This window comes from Sturnira hondurensis, unplaced genomic scaffold, assembly GCF_014824575.4.
Source record: "Sturnira hondurensis isolate 20B ecotype Veracruz unplaced genomic scaffold, ASM1482457v3 Scaffold0004474, whole genome shotgun sequence".
NCBI classification, from domain to species: Eukaryota; Metazoa; Chordata; class Mammalia; order Chiroptera; family Phyllostomidae; genus Sturnira; species Sturnira hondurensis.
In genome coordinates this window covers 7,955,017-7,974,878 of record NW_028077105.1, presented here as the reverse complement: position 1 = coordinate 7,974,878, position 19,862 = coordinate 7,955,017, and the positions used below count along the sequence as shown (strand labels likewise).

Sequence of the window (19,862 nt, the reverse complement as noted above, 5' to 3'; positions counted from 1 at the left end):
ATGGTCAGGAAGTGTCCTTGTCCAGTGCGGCTGTTCTGTGGTACCATTTCTATCTAACAGGAGGACATCAGGGCATGGCTGTGGGTTCCAGGCCAGCTCCTAGGTGTCAGGAGCTACCCTGCTCTTTCATAAACTGGCAGCGATACTCTAGAGTGTATTATATCCCGTGCGCCAACCAAGATTTCCATTATAATAGGATTCTGTTGAAATGATTTTTTAGATAACACTAGATCGCACTATAAACTTGATTACTCTCTAAAGATCCTCCCAGCTCTAAAAATTATATTATTCCATTGTGTTGTTTTAAAAGTCTCATGCATGGTTGTTTACCCCTGTACTCTGATAACTTATTTAACAGCATTTATTAAATGGCCACCGTTTACCTCATGCTGTGTTAGATTCTGGGGATGTCAGGATGACAGTGATCTCAGGAATCACATGATCTACCGGAAGAGCCAGATATAAACCAAATGCTCACAATGCATTGGAATAAAGCTGGTAGAGGTAATAGAATAGGCAAAGAATGCGAGGGTCTCTTGGAATAAAAGTGATGCTGAGCAGGAGCAGGCTCTTGTGCAAATAACGAGCTAATCACAGAGATGCTGATAGGTTGGCAGCTGCTGTTCCTTTTTAAAAAATATATGTTTTATTGATTATGCTATTCCAGTTGTCCCATTCCCCCCTTCATTCCCCTCCCACCTGCACACCCCCTTCCACCCACATTCCCCCCTTTAGTTCATGTCCATGGGTTGTAAGTTCTTTAGCTTCTACATTTCCCATACTGTTCTTGCCCTCCCCCTGTTTATTTTCTACCTACCATCTATGCTACTTATTCTCTGCACCTTTTCTCCCTCTCTCCTCTTCCCATTTCCCCTGTTGCTAACCCTCCATGTGATCTCCATTTTTGTGGTTCAGTTCCTGTTCTAGTTGTTTGCTTAGTTTGCTTTTGTTTTAGGTGTGGTTGTTAATAACTGAGTTTGCTGTCTTTTTCCTGTTCATATTTTTATCTTCTTTTTCTTAGATAAGTCCCTTTAACATTTGTATAATAAGGGCTTGGTGATGATGAACTCCTTGAATTTGATCTTATCTGAGAAGCCCTTTATCTGCCCTTTTATTCAAAATGAAAGCTTTGCTGGATAGAGCAATCTTGGATGTAGGTCTTTGCCTTTCATGACTTGGAATATTTCTTTCCAGCCACTTCTTGCCTTATTTTAGCCCCTTGCCTTTAAAATAGGTCTCTTTTGAGAAATCAGCTGACATTCTTATGGGAACCCCTTTGTAGGTGACTGTCCCCTTATCTCTTGCTGCTTCTAGAATTTTCTCGTTCATTTTAATCTGGGGCAATGTAATTATGATGTGCCTTTGTGTGTTTCTCCTTGGGTCCACCTTCTTTGGGACTCTCTGAGTTTCCTGGATTTCCTGGAAGTCTATTTCTTTCACCAGATTGGGGAAGTTCTCCTTTATTATTTGTTCAGATAACTTTGCCACTTGTTGCTCTTTGTCTTCCCCTTCCAGCATCCCTATGATTCGGATGTTGGAACGATTAAAGATGTCCTGGAGGTTCCTAAGCCTCTCCTCATATTTTGAATTCTTGTTTCTTCATTCTTTTCTGTTTGGTTCTTTCTTTCTTCCCTCCAGTCCACTTGATTGATTTGAATCCCAGTTTTCTTTCCATCGCTACTGGTTCCCTGTACATTTTCCTTCATTTCACTTAGTGTAGCCTTCATTTTTTCATCTAATTTATGACCAAAATCAACCAATTCTGTGAGCATCCTGATTACCAGTGCTTTGAACTGTGCATCTGATAGGTTGGCTATCTCTTGGTCGCTTTGATGTATTGGCTCTGGGGCTTTGATCTGTTCTTCCGTTTGGGCCATTTTTTTTTTGTTTGGTCAAGCCTGTTATGTATGAGGGATGGAGCCTTAGGTGTTCACCAGTTGCTAGGTTGTGGTGCTGTATGTGGGGGCGGAGTCAGAGAGGGAACTATGGTGCTTGCTCTCTCAGATTTCAGTTTCTTCTGCTGCTTCCCACAAGCAAATTGGGCCCTTCCGGTGCTTATTCCTGGGCGGGTGGGCTTGTGTATGTTCTAGGACCCTGTGGGTCTCTCCAACAAACTCTCCTGTGGGGCGGGAGTGCTGTTCCTTTTTCAGAATCAGCGCCTTTGGGCTGAAATTTAGGGTGAATCAAAAAAAAAATCTCAGTACTAATTTTGGCATAGGAGAGGAACACATTTTCACTCAGTGAGCATACATGTGCAAGTATTTGTAATATTGTAGAGTTAGTGTTTCTGAAGTGACTTTATTATTTCTAGTCATGAAAGCAATACATGCTCCCAATAAAACTTTGGAAAATATATTAAGTATAAAAAATCAAGGAGAATATTTGCCTATAATTCCATGACCCAAAGGCAACCATAGCATTTTGGCATTTTTCTTCCCTCTTATTTTTAATGAATTTTTCCATAGTCAATAACATATTATACGCTACTCTGTTTGCTTAACTCATGTCCTAAATATTTTCCAACTTCCAGGCAAGCTTTATTAATGTCTGAATAATATTTGATTGTATGGGGACACCATAATTTATTAGTCATTCCTTTAAAATTGGACCTTCAGGCTGTTTCCAAATGTCTGTTATTATAACTTTGATGGACTCTGTACAGATTTCAGATTACTTCTGTAATGAGCAAGGTCCCTAGAAGGGTAATTCCTGGGTCAAAGGTAATGAATGTGTTAAGATACTTGATGGCTTAATGCAAAACTGGCTTGAAGAATAGGGGAACCTGTGATTAACAGAACACAGAAATACCTCCTCACTATGCACTAGGGGTTTATTTATTTTTAGAATTAAGAAAAGCTACCACATCATGGCTGGGTAGCTAGGTTGGCTGGAGCATTGTCCCTCACACCAAAAAAGTTACAAGTTTGATTCACAATCAGGCTCTCTGAAAATCAGTGAACATGCCATGGCTGGTGTGGCTCAGTGGATTGAGCGCAGGCCTGTGAACCAAAGGGTTCAATTCCCAGTCAGGGCACATGCCTGGGTTGTGGGCCACATCCGTGGTGGGGGTTGCATGAGAGGCAAGTACACATTGATGGTTCTCTTTATCTCTTTCTGCTCCCTCCCCTTCTCTCTAAAAATAAAAAAATAAATCTTTTAAAAAATTAATAAACATGCCCTAGGGTGAGGATTTTTTTTACAACTATCACTTCAAAACAAGTAACAGTTTAGGCTCTCAACTGATTGTGTTCCTTTGTTACCAAAAATTGTCTTTTAGAATGTATACTGGTAAAAGATTGTGATGAACCACTCAATCAAAAAATTATTTACAAGTGTTCTCATCTATGCAGATGGGGGCACAGGATGGAGAAAAGATCCGAATGAGTTTTAGAGCCAATAATATGCACATCCTGGGTGGACACTCAGCAGACCATAGTGCTGAGAACCTGCGAGGGACTTGTGCTGGACTTTCACATTTGAATTAAATATCATTAAATATTTAAAACAATGATGCAGAGCAAGAGCCCCGCTTTGTGGAACCAGCCCTCTGCCGACCCCTCATCTGCAGGTGGGCAGCTAGGTCCTTGCAGTCACGGAAGACCGGAACTGCTGTGCCTGTGGTCCCTATGCTGTCCGATGGGCTGTGACCTGAGTAAGGGCAGACCCATGCCTCCTTTACTCCTGCGTGTGTCCCCAGAGGGTCGCCCAGGACCAGGCTGTGCCAGTATGCAGAAGGTGAGGTGAGGTGTGCTCTGATATGCCATGTGAAAACAGTTGGCATTTCCCACTCCCCCCGCCCCGACCCCACTGGGGGACCTCTCATCCATCAGTCACTGATTCCCTCACCACACACTGAAGATCTTGAACTTTGGACCTGCTGGTTGCCCTCCCTTTTCCAAAGAAGAGCCACCACCTCATAGCATCTAGTTTTCACAGTGATGAACTTTGACTCCCTCCACAAGCTGGAGGAACTTGAATGTCATTTAAACTGTGAAAGAGTTTTGTTGTGGTGTAAAAACATTGCTTGAGACTAAAGGGAACTAGTAAACTTGCCGTAACAGTCAATGTGAGGTGCATTTTGAGTGCCAGTTTTAATTTTTCCACAACTGCTGTTTTCCTACAAAAGTAATTCACAACTAAAATGGAAATAAATTTGGTTTTCTTTGAAAAGTTGAAGGAGGATATTATGCCATTATAACTCCATTTTCTTTTATGGACCTCAGTCAGTAATTTTGAACAAAATGGTTTTCATTCATTTGTTCACCAAATCATTATTTTGTGAGAGTCTCTCAACAGTTGCTATTAAATGACACTAATTAACTGTAAGATGTGGAGCACATCCCATATAATGATAATACAGAAAACCATGTAGAAAATCATGACCTATCCATCTATTATTTGCTTTCTAATAAGACATGTAAAAGTTCTCATAACATGCATGAAATAGAAAACGCAAGCCCTGTGGGAAGTTCACTAATTAATCATTGATTTAACCCATGCTCAGTGCCTGCAGCTCCAAGCAGGGTGGGGAGCCAGGCAGAGGTGGGGGTGCAGTACATTCTAGTGGGGAGGATGGGTGGTAAGGAGTGAGTGCATTTCCGGCGGTGGGGAAGGGCTATGAAGAGAGCGAAAGAATCTGACGTGGCAGACCCCCTGGGCTCCTCCAGTCACATGGTTGGGGAGGGGCTGTCTTCCTCTGAGGCATTTGCACAAAGGCCTTTGAACTAGTAAGGAACCAGCCTTGCCTACTTGGGTGGGAAGGGGGTAGGTTTAATTCTCAGTTGCTGTGGGAAGCCATTAGCAGGCTTTTCTTGTGGAGCATGACGGGTGAGGTCATTATTAGCAAAGGAGTTGAGGTTAGGGATGGAAAGTAGTACATTCTTCCCTGTGATGATGGTATTGGGGGTGGGAGCAAAAGCAATATTCACGTTCGTAACTCCCTGTGTAGTTATGCTCAAAATGTGCCATGTGTCACATGTGACTGGAGTCATTCCATAAACAGTGCATCCACCTTCAAAGGGTTTTTTAATATAAATAGCATAATAAATACTGTTCTCTCGGTAGAATGTAAACACCTTAGTCCACTGCAAAGTTTTTGTTATGTGAAACATATATTTTTACTTTTTTAAAAAAGATTTTATTTACTTATTTTTAGAGAGGGGAGTGGGGGGAGTAGGTGGGGGAGAGAAACATCAGTGTGTGGTTGCCTCTCGCGTGCCCCTCATTGGGGACCTGGCCCACAACCCAGGCATATGACGTGACTGGGAATTGAACCGGTGACCCCTTGATTTGCAGGCCAGCACTCAAGCCACTGAGCCATGCCAGCCAGGAGAAACATATATTTTTGAATTGTATATTGTATACATTCAGTAAATGTTGAACTAATTATATTGGGTCTTCTATAATATCAGGAAAAAAGTCACTCTAGCATATAAAATCATGTTTAAACACAGTATTTTAATAAAAAGACCAAATAATTTTTTTGAAAAAAATTTAGATAAATTGTTAACTGTATTCTGATATTAATAATATTTTAAGATTATATTCAAAGTGTTACAACTTGAAATATTGAAAATTCAAATACACAGCTATAATTATTTTTATGTTTTCCCCCACCCCCTACCCTCTCAATGTAGAGAGAACGCTCTGGAAAATCCACCTGTTAGATAGAGTTTTCATTATCATCAGTCTTATCACACTTTACTTGGTATGTGTAGAAATTCTTTATTTATTTTGTGGGTCTCCCAACCTTTGAACTAACCTCTATTCAGGAATCTTCTGCCAACATCCGCAGGGTTAGAGCAAGGCTGAGAGTTATGGAATGAGATGATCTGTAAGACTCCGTGACTCTGAGTTTAGGGAAAGGGGATGGTAATGAGTGAAATCGTGGATGAATTCACAAGAGCTTTACATTGAGAATTTGGTTGAGTGATTTCTAAGAGACATTACAAGAGGAAGACAAAGATGAAAAAGACAGCACATGCCATCCATCTCCAGGTAACAAGGCCACCTGTGTCCTCGTTCTCATTTCTACTGGGGATTCCCTGCCCCGACAACAGAGGCTCATTGTTCATTTGGTAGGTCTTGGGGGACTCAACCCCACCTGCCGCGCCATAAGCCCAACTCTCCCTTCTTCAGCCTCCTGGAAGGAATGCGGCCTGGAGGGCCACCTCGTAGCTCTCCTGCTTTGGTGTCCGGGGACCTGAGCTCCTCCTCCCAGCCTTCTCCTTGGCCTTCATTTACTCCTGCAGCATTACATGGGAAGATTCTCAATCCTACTTCCTTTTTCATTTCTTGTAGAGCATCACTCATTCATCCATTCCTTTATTCATTCAACAAATATTTTCTGAGTACCTACTATGTAGTATTTTAGGCACCCGATATACGTGTATAACAGGAAACAAAACAAAGTTTCTCTCCTTATGATAAACTTTGTTTCTATCCAGAGTTTCTCGATATTCCATCTGGAGGAGACAGACAGTATACATATTTTTTGTGACAAACAATAATAAGAAAAATGAAGCAGAGCTCAGGGACAGAGAGCAAATGGGATGGGAACTAGTGGGGTGTAGTCACAGAAGCCCCTCTGATAAGGTTTGACATTGAACAGAGACGTGAATGAAGGAAGGGTAGGAATCGGAATCGTTCAATGCCTGGGGAGGAGAGTATCAGGCAGCAGGAATAGGAAGTGCAGAGGCCTAGGAGTTGGCTTGGAATGTTTGAATAACAGACAGCCAAGGTGATTCAAATAAAGCAAGGGGCTCATAGAGAACTTTGGACTTTATTCTGAGGAACAGGGGAAGCACCTGCTGGGATCCTAACCAACAGTGAGAGCTTTGCTGGGCTGCATCCTCAAGGTCATTACTAGTCTCAGGAGGAAACAGGCAGTGAGTGGAGGCCTGTGTGTCTGCATTCATCACCTGCTTGATGGGCCTGAACTCTAATTCAGGGTTCTCAGGAGCCGTGTAATCAAATAAAAGTGACATTGATATAGACCTTGAAGCAAGCATAGCCCAGAGAATTCCAAAGCCAATGGGAGTTGTTTTACATTGGGTGTGAACAAAATTTTGTTGTGATTTTGGAACAGCGTGCATTCACAGATTCAGAGCATGAGAGCTGACAGGAGGCCTTTTCATCCAGCAGTGAGAAATATGAGGCCCAAGAGGCAGTTTGCTTTTTCTAAAGCCCATTTACCAGATACTAAATGCAGGTACAGGATTAAAATCAGGCTTTACACCACCTGCTCTGGGCCCTTGAATAATGGCAGTGACACACATCTGTTAAGGAAAAGAAAACCTGGGAAATTTGGGCTGAAATTAGCTACTGATAAGAACCAGGGCTGCCAGGGTCAACGACCTGGTGTATTTCCAGAGAACCTCCCTAAACATCAGCATTCTTTTGGTCAGAAGATACTCATGGACCACTTCCTATGATGTGGGCACTGGATGTGTGTGATGCTGGGGAAGATGCTGTGAATGGGTTGGGGAGGGAGCTTGTGCTCTGGCAAACACAGTTACATCATGAGTAATGGGTGTAATTAGTGCCACAAAGGCATACAGGTTGCTGAGAGAGACGGTTGTGAGTCATAGGGTTAGTGAATGCTTCCCCAGGAAATGTAAGATGAGATCAGAAACCGGAGGAGCTTGTCTGGAGCAGATGCATGCCAGAGAGAAAAATCCATGCAGGCAGGTTGAGGAGGGAAAGAGTTTGGTTTGTGTGAGGAGCAGAAAGAAAACCCTGTTATTGGATCCCAGTGAGCAGGGGAGAGAGGACAGGTTATAAGCTGGGCAATGGTCCACCGTGTAGTGCTGTGATCAAAATAGGGAGCGTCTGATAGTTGATCCAGAGTGCAGGCTTTGGAAAAAAAACAGGAAGGCCATGAACTGACCTATATTCACACAGAACTCCAGCAGTTTTGTGGTGAAGAAGTTGGAGGAGACAAGAATGCATGAGGAAAGAGAAAACAGGGCTTTGGCTTGGGTGGCAGCACTGAAGATGGAGAGGAGAGACAGTGAAGAGGTTTGTAAAGCAGCATCAGCAGACATTGGTAACTGATAGCACGTGGGAGATGGTGGCCCAGGACACGCCAGGGTTTTAGCATGAGAAAGTACATGGATGGTGGAAGACTATACTCAGGTTCCGTTCATGAGTTCAGGTTTGGACATGTTACATCAGAGATGCCTGTGAGACATCCCAAGGCAAAGAGCAAGTAGACGTTTTGACAGATGGATCTGGAGCTCAGATGAGAAATTTGGAATGGAGACATAAATTTGCATGGAGCATGGAGTTGGTAATAAAGCTGGGGAGAGAACTGAGACCGAGCAGAGAAGGTGACTTAGGCACGCACTTCAGGGATTTCCACATTTGTGAGTGGTTGCAGAAGCATGTGGACACATGGCAGCCTTGGAAATGGGAGAGGAGCCAGGGGTGGGGTGTCATCTGTGGAAGGTGTACATGCCGTGAAGCAGTGAAGTTTGGCACGTGCTCCTCAGTGAGTCCTTTCCGAAGATTGGGTTCCATGTCTTTCTCCAATTCCATCCACCAGGGGAACTCGGATGTTGTATGTAGCCTTCCAACTTTTGGGTGCAATGAGATTAGAAACTAGCTGAAAAAATATTTTTATTTCATGTCATAGTTGTTGATACTGCATAAGGACAGACTAGACACACCAGCCACACCTTCACACACACACAAATAATAACAGAATAGCACATCTGAAGGTCAGTTGTATCCTGCTGATTACTAATCTATTTTTACTATCAGTTCTATTGCTGCCTTCCAATTTAGTAGGTCCTTGTATATTTTAAAGCATTTAAATATACTTTAAAAAGAGACATAATTGACATATAACATATGTTAGTTTCAGATGTACAACATGGTGATTTGATATATTAATGTGTATATTGCAAAATGATTACCCAATAAATCCGATTAACGTCTGTCATCAGAATAGTTAATTTTTTTTTGTAATGGGAACTGTTACGATCTCCCTGTCTTACCAACTTGCAGATGTCTAGCACAGTATCATTAACTATGTCACCACACTCTACATAACATCCCTGGGGCATGTCTTATCCATTTATTTTAGAGCATTACTAGGTCACATATCAACTTTGTGACAGATGTTTTTAAAAACCACAAACAGAGTTTTAGGCTGCTTGCTTTTCCTGGACACTACAAGGGAAGTATGTAATTGAAAAGGGGAGTGCTTGAACAGCTATCAGAAGACTCAGAGGATTACCCTGGCTCTGATCATAAAATGCATTTTAGCTCATTAAAATCGCAGAGAAAAACACCTGTTGTTCAGGGTGGTGTGTGATGGCGGCCCCAGAGGGAGAATCACATCTTCGTTTCTGTTTCTCTGCAGAGATGGACCCGCTGGAGAGCTGCTCGCAGTATGTGGGACTAGTGTGCAGGAATAGACAGCCATTCTCACGTGAAGTGTTGTCAAATTAGAGGCGATTAACTACATTCACTTCACGTTTTTTCTCTATTCTTACGGTTTAGCCTTTTACTTTTCCGTAGTTTCTTATTATATTTAACCATTAAGATTCAGAGATAACTTTATTTATCAAAGAAGTTATCAGAGCACTTAATAATGCTTATTAAGGCCATAGGACTTTCTTACGTTACGATTGAAAAGTGTGAAGTAAACTCTCTCCTGGACTCCCAGCCCTGTGGGACCTGACACCTCACCCACCAGAGCCCGCTGCCATCTGGCTGTCTAGCTGGAGTGGCTCTTCTTCAAAGACATTTGAAAACATGTAGAGTCGACTTTTGAATCTCCGGGCTATTTAGGATTTAAGTGAGATTTTGTATGACAGAGAGTCCCATTACCGGGGACAGTTTGAAAATCACTGGGGACTTTGAGCTTTACCATCTAAGAGCTACGTGAGCCTGGCTGGTTTGGTCACGTTACTTAACCCTGCTGGGCTCCCTGGTCCATAGCTGGGATGACCTGATTGCCTTAGAAGGGTCGTTGAGGGTTACAAAAGGTCATGTCAGTGAGGGCTTCACACAGTGTGTGGCAGGAACTGGACACTGCCTGGTGTGTTCACTTCTCTCCGGCTCCCTTCCCTCATTCACCCCCACCAGGGTGCCCTTTGCACCCGTGCCATGTGTGAAACAGCTGGTATCTCTGCCTGTTATCTATGCGGAAATCCTTGCTCGGGGAAGCACTCAGCATCTTTCTAGACCCACCTCCATTGCACCTCTTCTGTGCAGTTTCTCCTGCCTCTCCTGGGAGAGTTGGCCGTACCTCCCAGCACTTTCTCCGTGCTCTGCCCGTGCCAGCAGTTAAGCCTGATGCACTGAGAGTGATTTGTGTAGCTTCCGTCTCAATCTGATACCAGGAATGTAAGTAGTAGAAGTGGACCTAATGTCTCCCTTGGAACAGCAAAAAGAGTTGGATGGAGGTTGGAAGGAGGGTTTTCTGTCGTCATTTTCCGTTAGTGTCACGGCTGGCAGTGGGGCAAGAATGGAGCCCACTCCAGGTCTATGATGCAGCCTTGAGCAGTTGCCTTCCGACACCCGTGGATGGGGGTCTGGAGCAAGGCTGCAGCTCTCCAAGAAGTAACCCTTCTCCACCCTCCCAGGAAAGTTTTCTCCCCGTCTTCTTGGGGAAGGGGCAGGGCAGCTGCACTAAGCAGGAACCTGTCTGCTGATGCGTCTGCCAAGTTTCTCTCGAGACGTTTCTTCTGTGGAGTGATTCTTCTGTGGCCAGGCCATCCAAGGCACCTGCTCTGGGCCCCTCTTGACTCCAGACCAGACGCAAACTCTCTCACCTGATGAATTGGGTGAGCTCCTTAGGGTTAGGTGTGGGCTCTGCTGTGTTCGCAACTCCTGTCAGTGGTTATTGAGTTGTTGAATTCAATTGAATTAGGGCAGCAGCTCTGAAGGGTTCATTAGGCACCTGTAGCATTGGGTACAGTAGAGTCACCTTGGCTGCAGCCTCGGTCTTATCAAGCAAGGATCTTAACTAGTTCAGAGGAAGCGCCGCCCGGACCAGAATGAGGCAGCCAGGTCGGGCCTGCTGGCACTCCAAGACACAGCCAGATGGGGAAGATTAAATGGCAGTAGATAACCCAGTTCTTTTTTTGGCCTTATTCATTTTGATGTGTTGTAACATCCACGAAGCCATTCTAATAAAATTTAAAGTTGGATGCTTGAATGCCTGGTGGCGGCAAATACCCTGGTTCCCATAACTCATAACTCAGCCCTGTCTCTAGGTATTGCTTTTCAGGTCTCTGAAAATGCTGATCAATGAATTCTGTGCTGTCATGCTCAAAGCCCACTGTCTCCATGTAAAATTTTTTTTAGCATTTTAATAAATCACATTTGGTAGGTATAGAAATAAAAAGGAATATCAAAAAGTGGTGAATGTTGTCTTCAGAATGAGTACAGAGTTTTTTTCCTTTTTATATTTTTTCTGATTAAGTCTGACAATTATTAAAACTTTGAAGGCCAATGAACCCAAAGAATAATTTACTTAAATTATATGCAAAAAATCACTTTCTTAAGTACTGTCTCAACATTATAAGTTGGTTTTATCCTTATTTCATATGAAATAAGTTTCCCCTTTATGAATGTGTTTTTTAGTTTACTATAAGCATTTGTCCTGGTACTGACATTTCTGTAAGCATGCCTTTCTAAAGGATGCGTGGTGTTCTGTTACCTGTTTTTAAATTACAGTTTTTAATGAATAAAAAAGTGAATGTTAATTCTTGTGACATTTAGAACTGTCCTTTGCAGTTTCCTTGATTTAGGAAATAAAAGCATGTTTTTCGAATGTGTCATTGGGTATTTTGGGCTTTTCTATCAATTTGAAGTGATGATCAGATCCCATTGCAGTTAAAGTTGTCAGAGGGCAGATAACTCTCCCGTAGACTTTTCCGACAATTTTTCTTCTTCTTTTTAGAAGTTTCACGGTGTCAGACAGTTTGGGATTATTTTTCTTTTTCTTCAAATGTTACAAAAGTTTACATTTGGAGTACATTTATTTATTACCTCTTTGCAAAAGGATTTATCTCTAGCACAGTGGTGGAGAGGAACACAAGAGACCATTCAGTTGTTTTTAATACAATCTTTTGGGTGTAAGTGTGGAAGGAAGTAATGAGAAAAAAAGTGTTTATCTAGAAAGGGCATTCGCTTGGTTAACATTATGTTCCATGCTTGCACAATACTTCTGGAGCCTTACTAATTATGGAGATTACATGGTAACACTTCACATTCTTACATCATGGAGCCACTGCAAGGCCTGAGGGTGCCAGGGCTCCCGCCTGGGATCTCGTACCTGCAGGTGAGTGAGTGCCAGGGAGGAATGACATCAGGGCTCTGGGGGCCTGATTGTCACCTGGAAGGTGGCTTTTCATGGTCATTTTCATAATCTGTTCTTCCAGTGGTCTAACAGAGATCCTTTACGTTTTAAAGAGTTTATTGTCCGGGATTTGTCAGGTCATTTTTTTTGTTGTTGTTGCTAACCCTATTACATAAGGCAGTTATCTGTTTTTGCCAATACAAAGTTCCTCCAATAAATTCTTTTAATGCACAATAAAGATAAGTCGCTGCCCGGGTAAAACATTCACTGTAAAAGTCAGTTCGTAAATCATTTTGTAGAGGAGGCTGTTTAACAAGGTTGTTCATCCAAACACCCCAGAGGAAGTGTCCTTATTGAGAAGCCATTGTCTAAAGAAAAAATTAATTTCTTTGCGGTTGTGTAATTTTATAATGGCATCGTGTTCTGCTTGGAGTAAAAGGAGGTTTATAACCTTTAACCAGCCATCTTTCACACCCTTTTCCATTTTCAAGACCTTTTCCAAGAGTCTGAGCACCAACCAACTCATAATGCTGTGTAATCTCACGTATTATAAATAAACCACAGGAAGAATTTTCAGGGGAGTTTTTGTAGGTGACCCTTTTGGGCCTTTGACCATGTTTTGAGAAGCAAATGAAACTCCCCCTTTTCTGAAATCATATTGATATTTTGGGAAAATTGTTTACATATTTGCGAGGGGAAGGCTCTTAGACTTGAGCTATCTGAAATTTTCCTATGTTCTATATTTCATTTGGGTGTATGTGTCTGGGTTTATACAACAACCGACATGCAGTTGTTGCTAAAAATATCTGAAGTATTAAAGGCTTTCTGGTTTCTGTTCTCTGATGTAATCCCAGCCCCATCTCTGAAAAGTAGATGATGTCTAACGCAGTGAGACAGGAGCCGAAACAGGGATGGGTCCTGTTGTCTGAACTCAGAGGAAGGGCGAGTGACATTCGCGTGGCTGCATTTGCGTGTTTGGAAGTCTCTGCTGAAAGGGTGGCAGCTACTTGTGCGTGGGGCAGAGCCAGAAGTTTCTCTGGACTGAGATTCTGCCCATCATAGCAACTGAGGGCTGCCTAATGGTGGACCTTTTTCTGTCTGTTTTTGAGAGTTCCTGAAGGAAACCATGTTATTGTCAGCCATAAAGACGGGCTCCTGGGAATCGATGGTCTTTTCGGACCAGTAGCGAGAATCTGAGAAGCTTCGAGAGGACTTCTAAGCTCTTCCCTGAGATGTCATTTCAGCCTCCCCGCCCCTAGTGGATGCAGTGTTGCCCAATCGCTATCCCCTTTCCAACATTAAGGAAACCATCTATGTTTAAAAGCTACTCCAGGTGATTAACACTGAAACACTTTTTCACACGCACCCACGCAGGAAAACAAAAGAAGAAAAACTATTCTAAATATACTCTCAACAGCTAGGACCTTGGAACATTTTCTAATATAGCAAATTTGGTCTGCATTACAATACTGTTGTTTCAAAACTGTGTTAAAAGGAGTAGTTTTGTTTCTTCAGCAGAAGCTTAGAAGGCCAGGTCCCTGCAGGCCTCCCCAGCCCTCCCTCACAGGGAACCTGTTTCTAACCCTTCCCACTGTGGCGGAGGCGGGCACATAGCTTATTCTAAAGTGAGCGGGTGGAAGGGGGATTTTTCTTTAATTATCAGTTCTAAGAGGAACTGACCTTTAAGACCCCGGCTCTATTACTTCGCGACTGAATGTCTCAGGTGAACGTGGTAGTTCAAGACATGCTTGAAGAGAAAGAATGAGGGATCACCTGTGTGCAACTGTCCCCCAGACCTCTTGTGTTTATAATAAAAACAATATTAACAACATTAAAGAACTTTGCAAAAATTCCCATAAATTCCTTTGTAGCAGAACACACGCATGCTTTTGTTTGAATAGGGTTTTGAAAAGGTTAGGCAACCCTGGATTTTATGGACCTTGACACCTGATTTCTCAAGTTTGTTTACAATTGTTTGAGCCAAGGGGACTGAAGTCTGGGGAGGGAATTCTGGACCAAAATCATGGCACGGTTTCCACATCTGGAATAGTCATACAGGAAGCTCTCTGGCAAATGCACTTGACAATAGATAGGTTTAAACTTTCTGTCTGCATTGGTTTCGAGCCCTGCCCAATGTCTGTTTTTGTTTTTTCTTTTTTGGAAGCTTTTGAAGTCCTGTTTGTTTTTTGTGAAGGCAGGGAAGAACATGTAAAATCTGAGCATAGCTATTCTAATGTTTTAGAGAATTGGAGATATACAGTGAGTTTCTGCTCAAAATGACTTTCTTTTCACAGGCGGAAGTTTTCATGATGAGCAGTATGAGAGCAGAAGTGGGGATGGCAAGTACCACTCAGGAAAGAGGAGAGCAAAATTTTACACTTCATTAGCTTTATCATGCTGTACACTGGTGGAGGTCCTTTGCAGATTATCATATCCACTCCAGTAATCCACATATCATGGGGGAAGTGAAGGAGGTGAAGTTTTAGGTGAATGATGAGGCTTGATTAAGAAACTAGAAAATGTGAAAGGAATATGCTGGAAATGAGAAGGCTTGTGTTAATGGTTTTCAGATGTAAGAATTAAATCTCCCTCTTTAAGGAAAAGTAAGTTTGAAAGGAAATTTGCTTAAACTACAGTATTAGAAATTAGCTATTTATAGATACTTCCTAAGTTGATAGCTTCCAAAATTGATGTTCAAGAGAGGTATTCTATCTGTCCTCAGAGAAAATAGGACCTATTCCCCTGGTGTGACAACTCGTTGCATAGGTAAGTTCTGTTTCTGTGGATGTTCTATGTGCATTCTTGCTTATGTATGTTTTCACACATGTATAACATTTCATAATCTAAATTTATACATCCCTATTTTTTTCTATTTCTGATAAGGTGATTGACTCTTTTGGTGAGTGACATAATTAGATAATCATGCTTTCTTAATCTGGATACCAGAAACAATGGCTATTAATTTTTGTAAGTATATATTTGATTTTTAAAATCATTATGTTATTTAAAAATTACATGCATCACCTGTGTATAAACACTAAAATTACCAAGACTGGAAAAAGAAAGCATTTGAGTATCCTTATTTAACATAATTATCCGAGTTTATGTGAATTATATCAACTAAAATGCATTGCATATAGTAGGTGCTTAATAAATCTGATAATGGATTGGGACTTCCCAGCAGGAGCAGATGTCCACCAAGATCAGCTGTTGGCTCATGGTCTGGCAGAGTCCTGGAGTCAGTGCTGAGATCTGTGAGGTTGCGCTGACCTTCCAAGGCAGCCTTGAGTGTTTGATTCCTTTGCCCTGGTCTTTGTCAGTTCTCCTTCATTGTAGCAGGACTTCTGCTCACTGTTTACTGTCTGGCCCATGTAATTCTTTGTTGTGGGAGGCTGTCTCCTGCCATGTATGATGTCTAGCCACATCTGTAGCCTGTAGATGTATTACTAGATGTCAGTAACAGATGTGTTACTAGATGTCAGTAACACTCCTACTCAAGTTGTAACAATGAGAAGTGTCAACCGACATAACCTCTTGTTGATTAGGAACAAAGTTACCCTCATTTGGGAACCACTGTTCACAGTGGTCTTCCAGCATTTGCACTTTGCTATGTACTAATCAGTCTGCCTGTGCCCCTTCCACACCAGCCAGCCAGCCCCTGGAGGGTGACACCATGTCTTTGAGCCAGAGCTCCCACCCGTGGTAGGAGTGCAAGAAATACAGAAAGATGAAAAGGAACAGATACTTAACTAATCAGTCCCAGGGATTGTGTTGGTTCATTATATAGAGTGGATTTTTGTTTTCTTCTGGACCAAAAAGGTGAGGACTTGCCATAATCTAAGGTCTCTTTTCTGAGATCATTAATGTCACCACATTCTCAGACTTTTCTCTCCCACCACGACCTGATCATTGACAGAATTATGCAGTGCGCTCACTCCAAGTAGAGGCTAATCTGGGCTTGGCTACCTGAGACTTCAGGCTTTAAGGTCCAGGCGGGTATGAAAGACACCTCTCTCTCTTCCTCTGTCAAACCCTGTAATGCCTTCTGCACCCAGGTTCCAACGACCGCCTGTGCCCCGAAGATCCCCGAATATGTGTGTCTGGCAGAGAACTGTCCTACGAATTCCAGAATCATGCTTTCCAGCCCCATAAGAGATCTCCTCTTGTACAGTTTGTAATCCTAGACATAGAAGCCCTGTGTGTATAAAGCTGAACTCATCTTGCCCTTCTTTTGCTCCTTTTAAACTTCCTTTGGGATTCTGCATCCAAGAGACGGGTGCAGGGTTCTGGAGTCAGTCTCCTGTTGCCACATGACGACTCAGTGTTACCGTGCAGATTATTTCCTGATTGCCTCTTCATCTGTCAAATGGATACTGGCCTCCCAGGGTGGTTGTGAGGATTAAATAAGAAAATGTATGTAAATTACTTATATGATGCATGTAAATTACTTGGAAAAAATGTCCTGCTTAACAAATGATATATGTTGTTAATTGTCCAAAACTTGTTTTAGCTGAATATCTGACAGCTATTTCTTACTCCATCTCTCGCCAGTCACCTGTTCCCACACTACAAAACCTTACACTTTGTTAACCCCACCTCCCATTTCAGTTCTACCTGGCCCATCTTTCCATTTCGAGTGCAAGGACTTCAGTGTAGGCCTGGCCTGCATTGGTACAGTAGCCTTTTAACCAGCCTTTCTTGCTTCCTGTTTCACCTTCAGTCTATCTGTGCATTGTCTTGCTGTCTGGGTGGAGATATTTCTTAGTGTCGCCTGTCACCTTTATGATGATGGTCAGCCTCTCAAGCCTGGGGTAGCCGGCCCTTTGTGACCTGCCTGCTGCTTACCTTTCAGTCTCACCATCGATGTTTCCTGACATGCGTTAGCAATCTAATCCCAGGCTTTCATGCCTTTGAATTGGCTTTTTCCTCTTCCTTGTTTTTTCTTCTCTTTTCTTGGTTGGGTAAACATCTACTCGTCTTTAAGACAAAGCTCCATCATCTCTAAATGTTAGAAGCAGTGCTTGGCCACCCTTCACTGAAGTCATGGCCCCAATCTATGCTGACACTCGGTGTGTATGTATTTTCCAGCCCCTAACGTGTGTAGCTTTTGTTTCTTGATTGTGCCCCTCACTAAACTGTGAATTTCTGACATTGAATTCATTTTGGTTTCTATACTGAGTAGTTCATTTCTTAGCACGCACTATGTGTGTTTAACAACTATTCCTTGTTAAATAAAGCTAGGACTTCAGAAGATTGAATGAAGCAGGATAGACTGACAAAATTGTAGGAAAAAATTGAATTGCAGTAAGTTGACAGGATACCCTGCAGTTCTGGGTGTTAAGGCTTGTTGCCTCCTTTTAAATTGTCCCTGACTTTAAGGAACTTGACTTCATAAGGGAGAAAGACCAGAGGAAAAACAAATCAATTCTCACAATAGAGGGCTATTTAAAAAGGTATGAACCTAGTATCCCGGCATTAGAGACAAAGTAATTTTTCAACAAATGGAGCCACGTCGTTGCCCGAGGGCCAGAAATGATCGGCTCAGACATCAAAGGCAGGTATGCAGTGGCATGTTTCACATCAGTTTCAAGCCTCCAGTGGCTATAACAGCTGCACCTCCAGGGCTTGATCAGAGGTCCTGTGTAGCAGACCAGACTGTCTTGGAATCACATGGCCTACACCACAAAAGGTGCTCGTGTTTTGTCATTTTCCACCTGAACGTTATTAGATTGGTTTGCTGCTAAAGGCAATAGTCTTAAGAGTTCTTTTTCCAGGAAGATTGTTTTCTGGCATTTTATGTAAAGCAGGGAAAATATGTCGTCCACTTTCTCAGCACTAAGCGGTGACTCAAACATCAGCTAGCGGCATCGCTAACCATGTTAACCTACGATTTTTGCAAAGGAGCCATATTGGTCTCCTTGCTCCAGGGAACATGTTTTTACATTGCCTGAATACATGCTTTCATAAATGACATTAGAAAAATCTCCAGCTGCTCTTTAGCTTTCGGAATCTCCTTTCTTCTGAGATAGGACTTCCTTTCTTGCTTTTACAAATTGATTAGCACCCATTGCTCTGAAATTAGAATCATAAATGAACTTTCACCCCCATTGTGTATACACTGCAATGTTGTTGAGGTGACATAGCAATGAACCACATCCCCGGTTGTTGTTAGTGATTCAGTCAACTGCGTTTGTGAACCGGTTGTTAGAATTTGAAGTCAGTATTCACCCTTTCTCAAACATCTTACACCAGCCTCAGAGGATCTGGCTCTTGACCACTCTGTATCCAAGGAGCCAAATACCCTTCCATGCACCCCAGGCTGGAGTCTGTGAGCCTGAGACTGCTTAAAGAAAAGTGCTGAACTCATACCCAAGCAAGACTTTTGATCAAGGCCAGGTACAGTTCTGCTGTTTGACACCTGCCATATTGAAATTCCCTACAGGAAGGAACAGTGCTTACTTCTGCCAGCTGGTTCCTGCAGGAACTGGAATGACTCCCTGTAAATAGGCAGAGCGGCAGGGGTAGGAGAGATTTCTTCTCTGCCCATGCTGCTTCTGCTTCTGGCACAGGTCTGGGGATCTGCAGGGGCGCCCCGCCTCTGCACAGTCTGCTCTGGGGGTGGGGGATTCCTCCGATTTCCAATTACCAGTTTCTTTACATGTGGGAGGACGTTTTTTTGGCACAGTTATCCTCTTCTCTTGATGTCTGGCTGATGCTGCCCTGCCTAATTTATTTTTTGGCATCCTTGATGCATTTGTTAAGATGTCGATGGCATGTACAAAGCATTGGAGTGAAGGTTGAATTTACATCCTAAAGTTTCTAGTGGGTCTGAGGTATTAGAAGCTTTCTCTTTAGAACAGTGGTCACAGTGCTGACTAAGTAGAGGGGAGTGGGTGTGATTTACTTCCCTTCTTGCCAAAGTCTCCAGACCCTTTAATGAACAGTGAATCTCGGAATCTCAAACTTGTAAGCAGGTTGGGATCTGAAAGTTTGTGCCATCTGTTGTCTTCTTTCCCAGCTGAAGAAACTGAGGCCAGGAACACTAAAGGGACTTGCCCAAGGCCACCTAGCTGGCCAGTGCTGGACCCTACGCCAGAATTCTGGTCTCTCTTTGCCCTGTATTATTCTCGCTATATCGCAATGTTTTGAAAGTAGTGGGCACTCAATAAATTCCTTTAGGTGTATCAAATATCTGTCTTCGTAGATCTTTCTGCCCACAGGATGGAAAAAAAGAACCTCTCCCCCTTCCCATTCAAAAAAATTCCTGCAGCTTCATAGCCATGCTGGATGGATTGGCTCTGATTCTCACAGCTGGATTGAATTGCCTGGAAAAGGAGTCACTTCCGTAGCTTTCCCCCTTTCAGATGGCTGGAGCCCTTGGTTGAAATGTCAGCCCGCTGAAACATGGCAAAGTCCATCTGTAATTTTGGAGGCTGTGGGAAAGCAGTTGCACTCGCGTGCCCTGATGGTCTGTTCTGTTATACTATCTGAAATAGTAATAGCAGATTTGTGAAGGCATACTCAAGAAGAACATCTCACAAATTAT

The 19,862-nt window shown here is 42.7% G+C and overlaps 1 protein-coding gene across 1 annotated transcript in view; it reads left to right on the top strand.

Moving 5' to 3' along the window:
* The window catches only part of TMEM200A (transmembrane protein 200A), a 68,298-nt gene that overhangs the window by 7,851 nt on the left and 40,585 nt on the right, over positions 1–19,862 (top strand). The window lies entirely within an intron of this gene.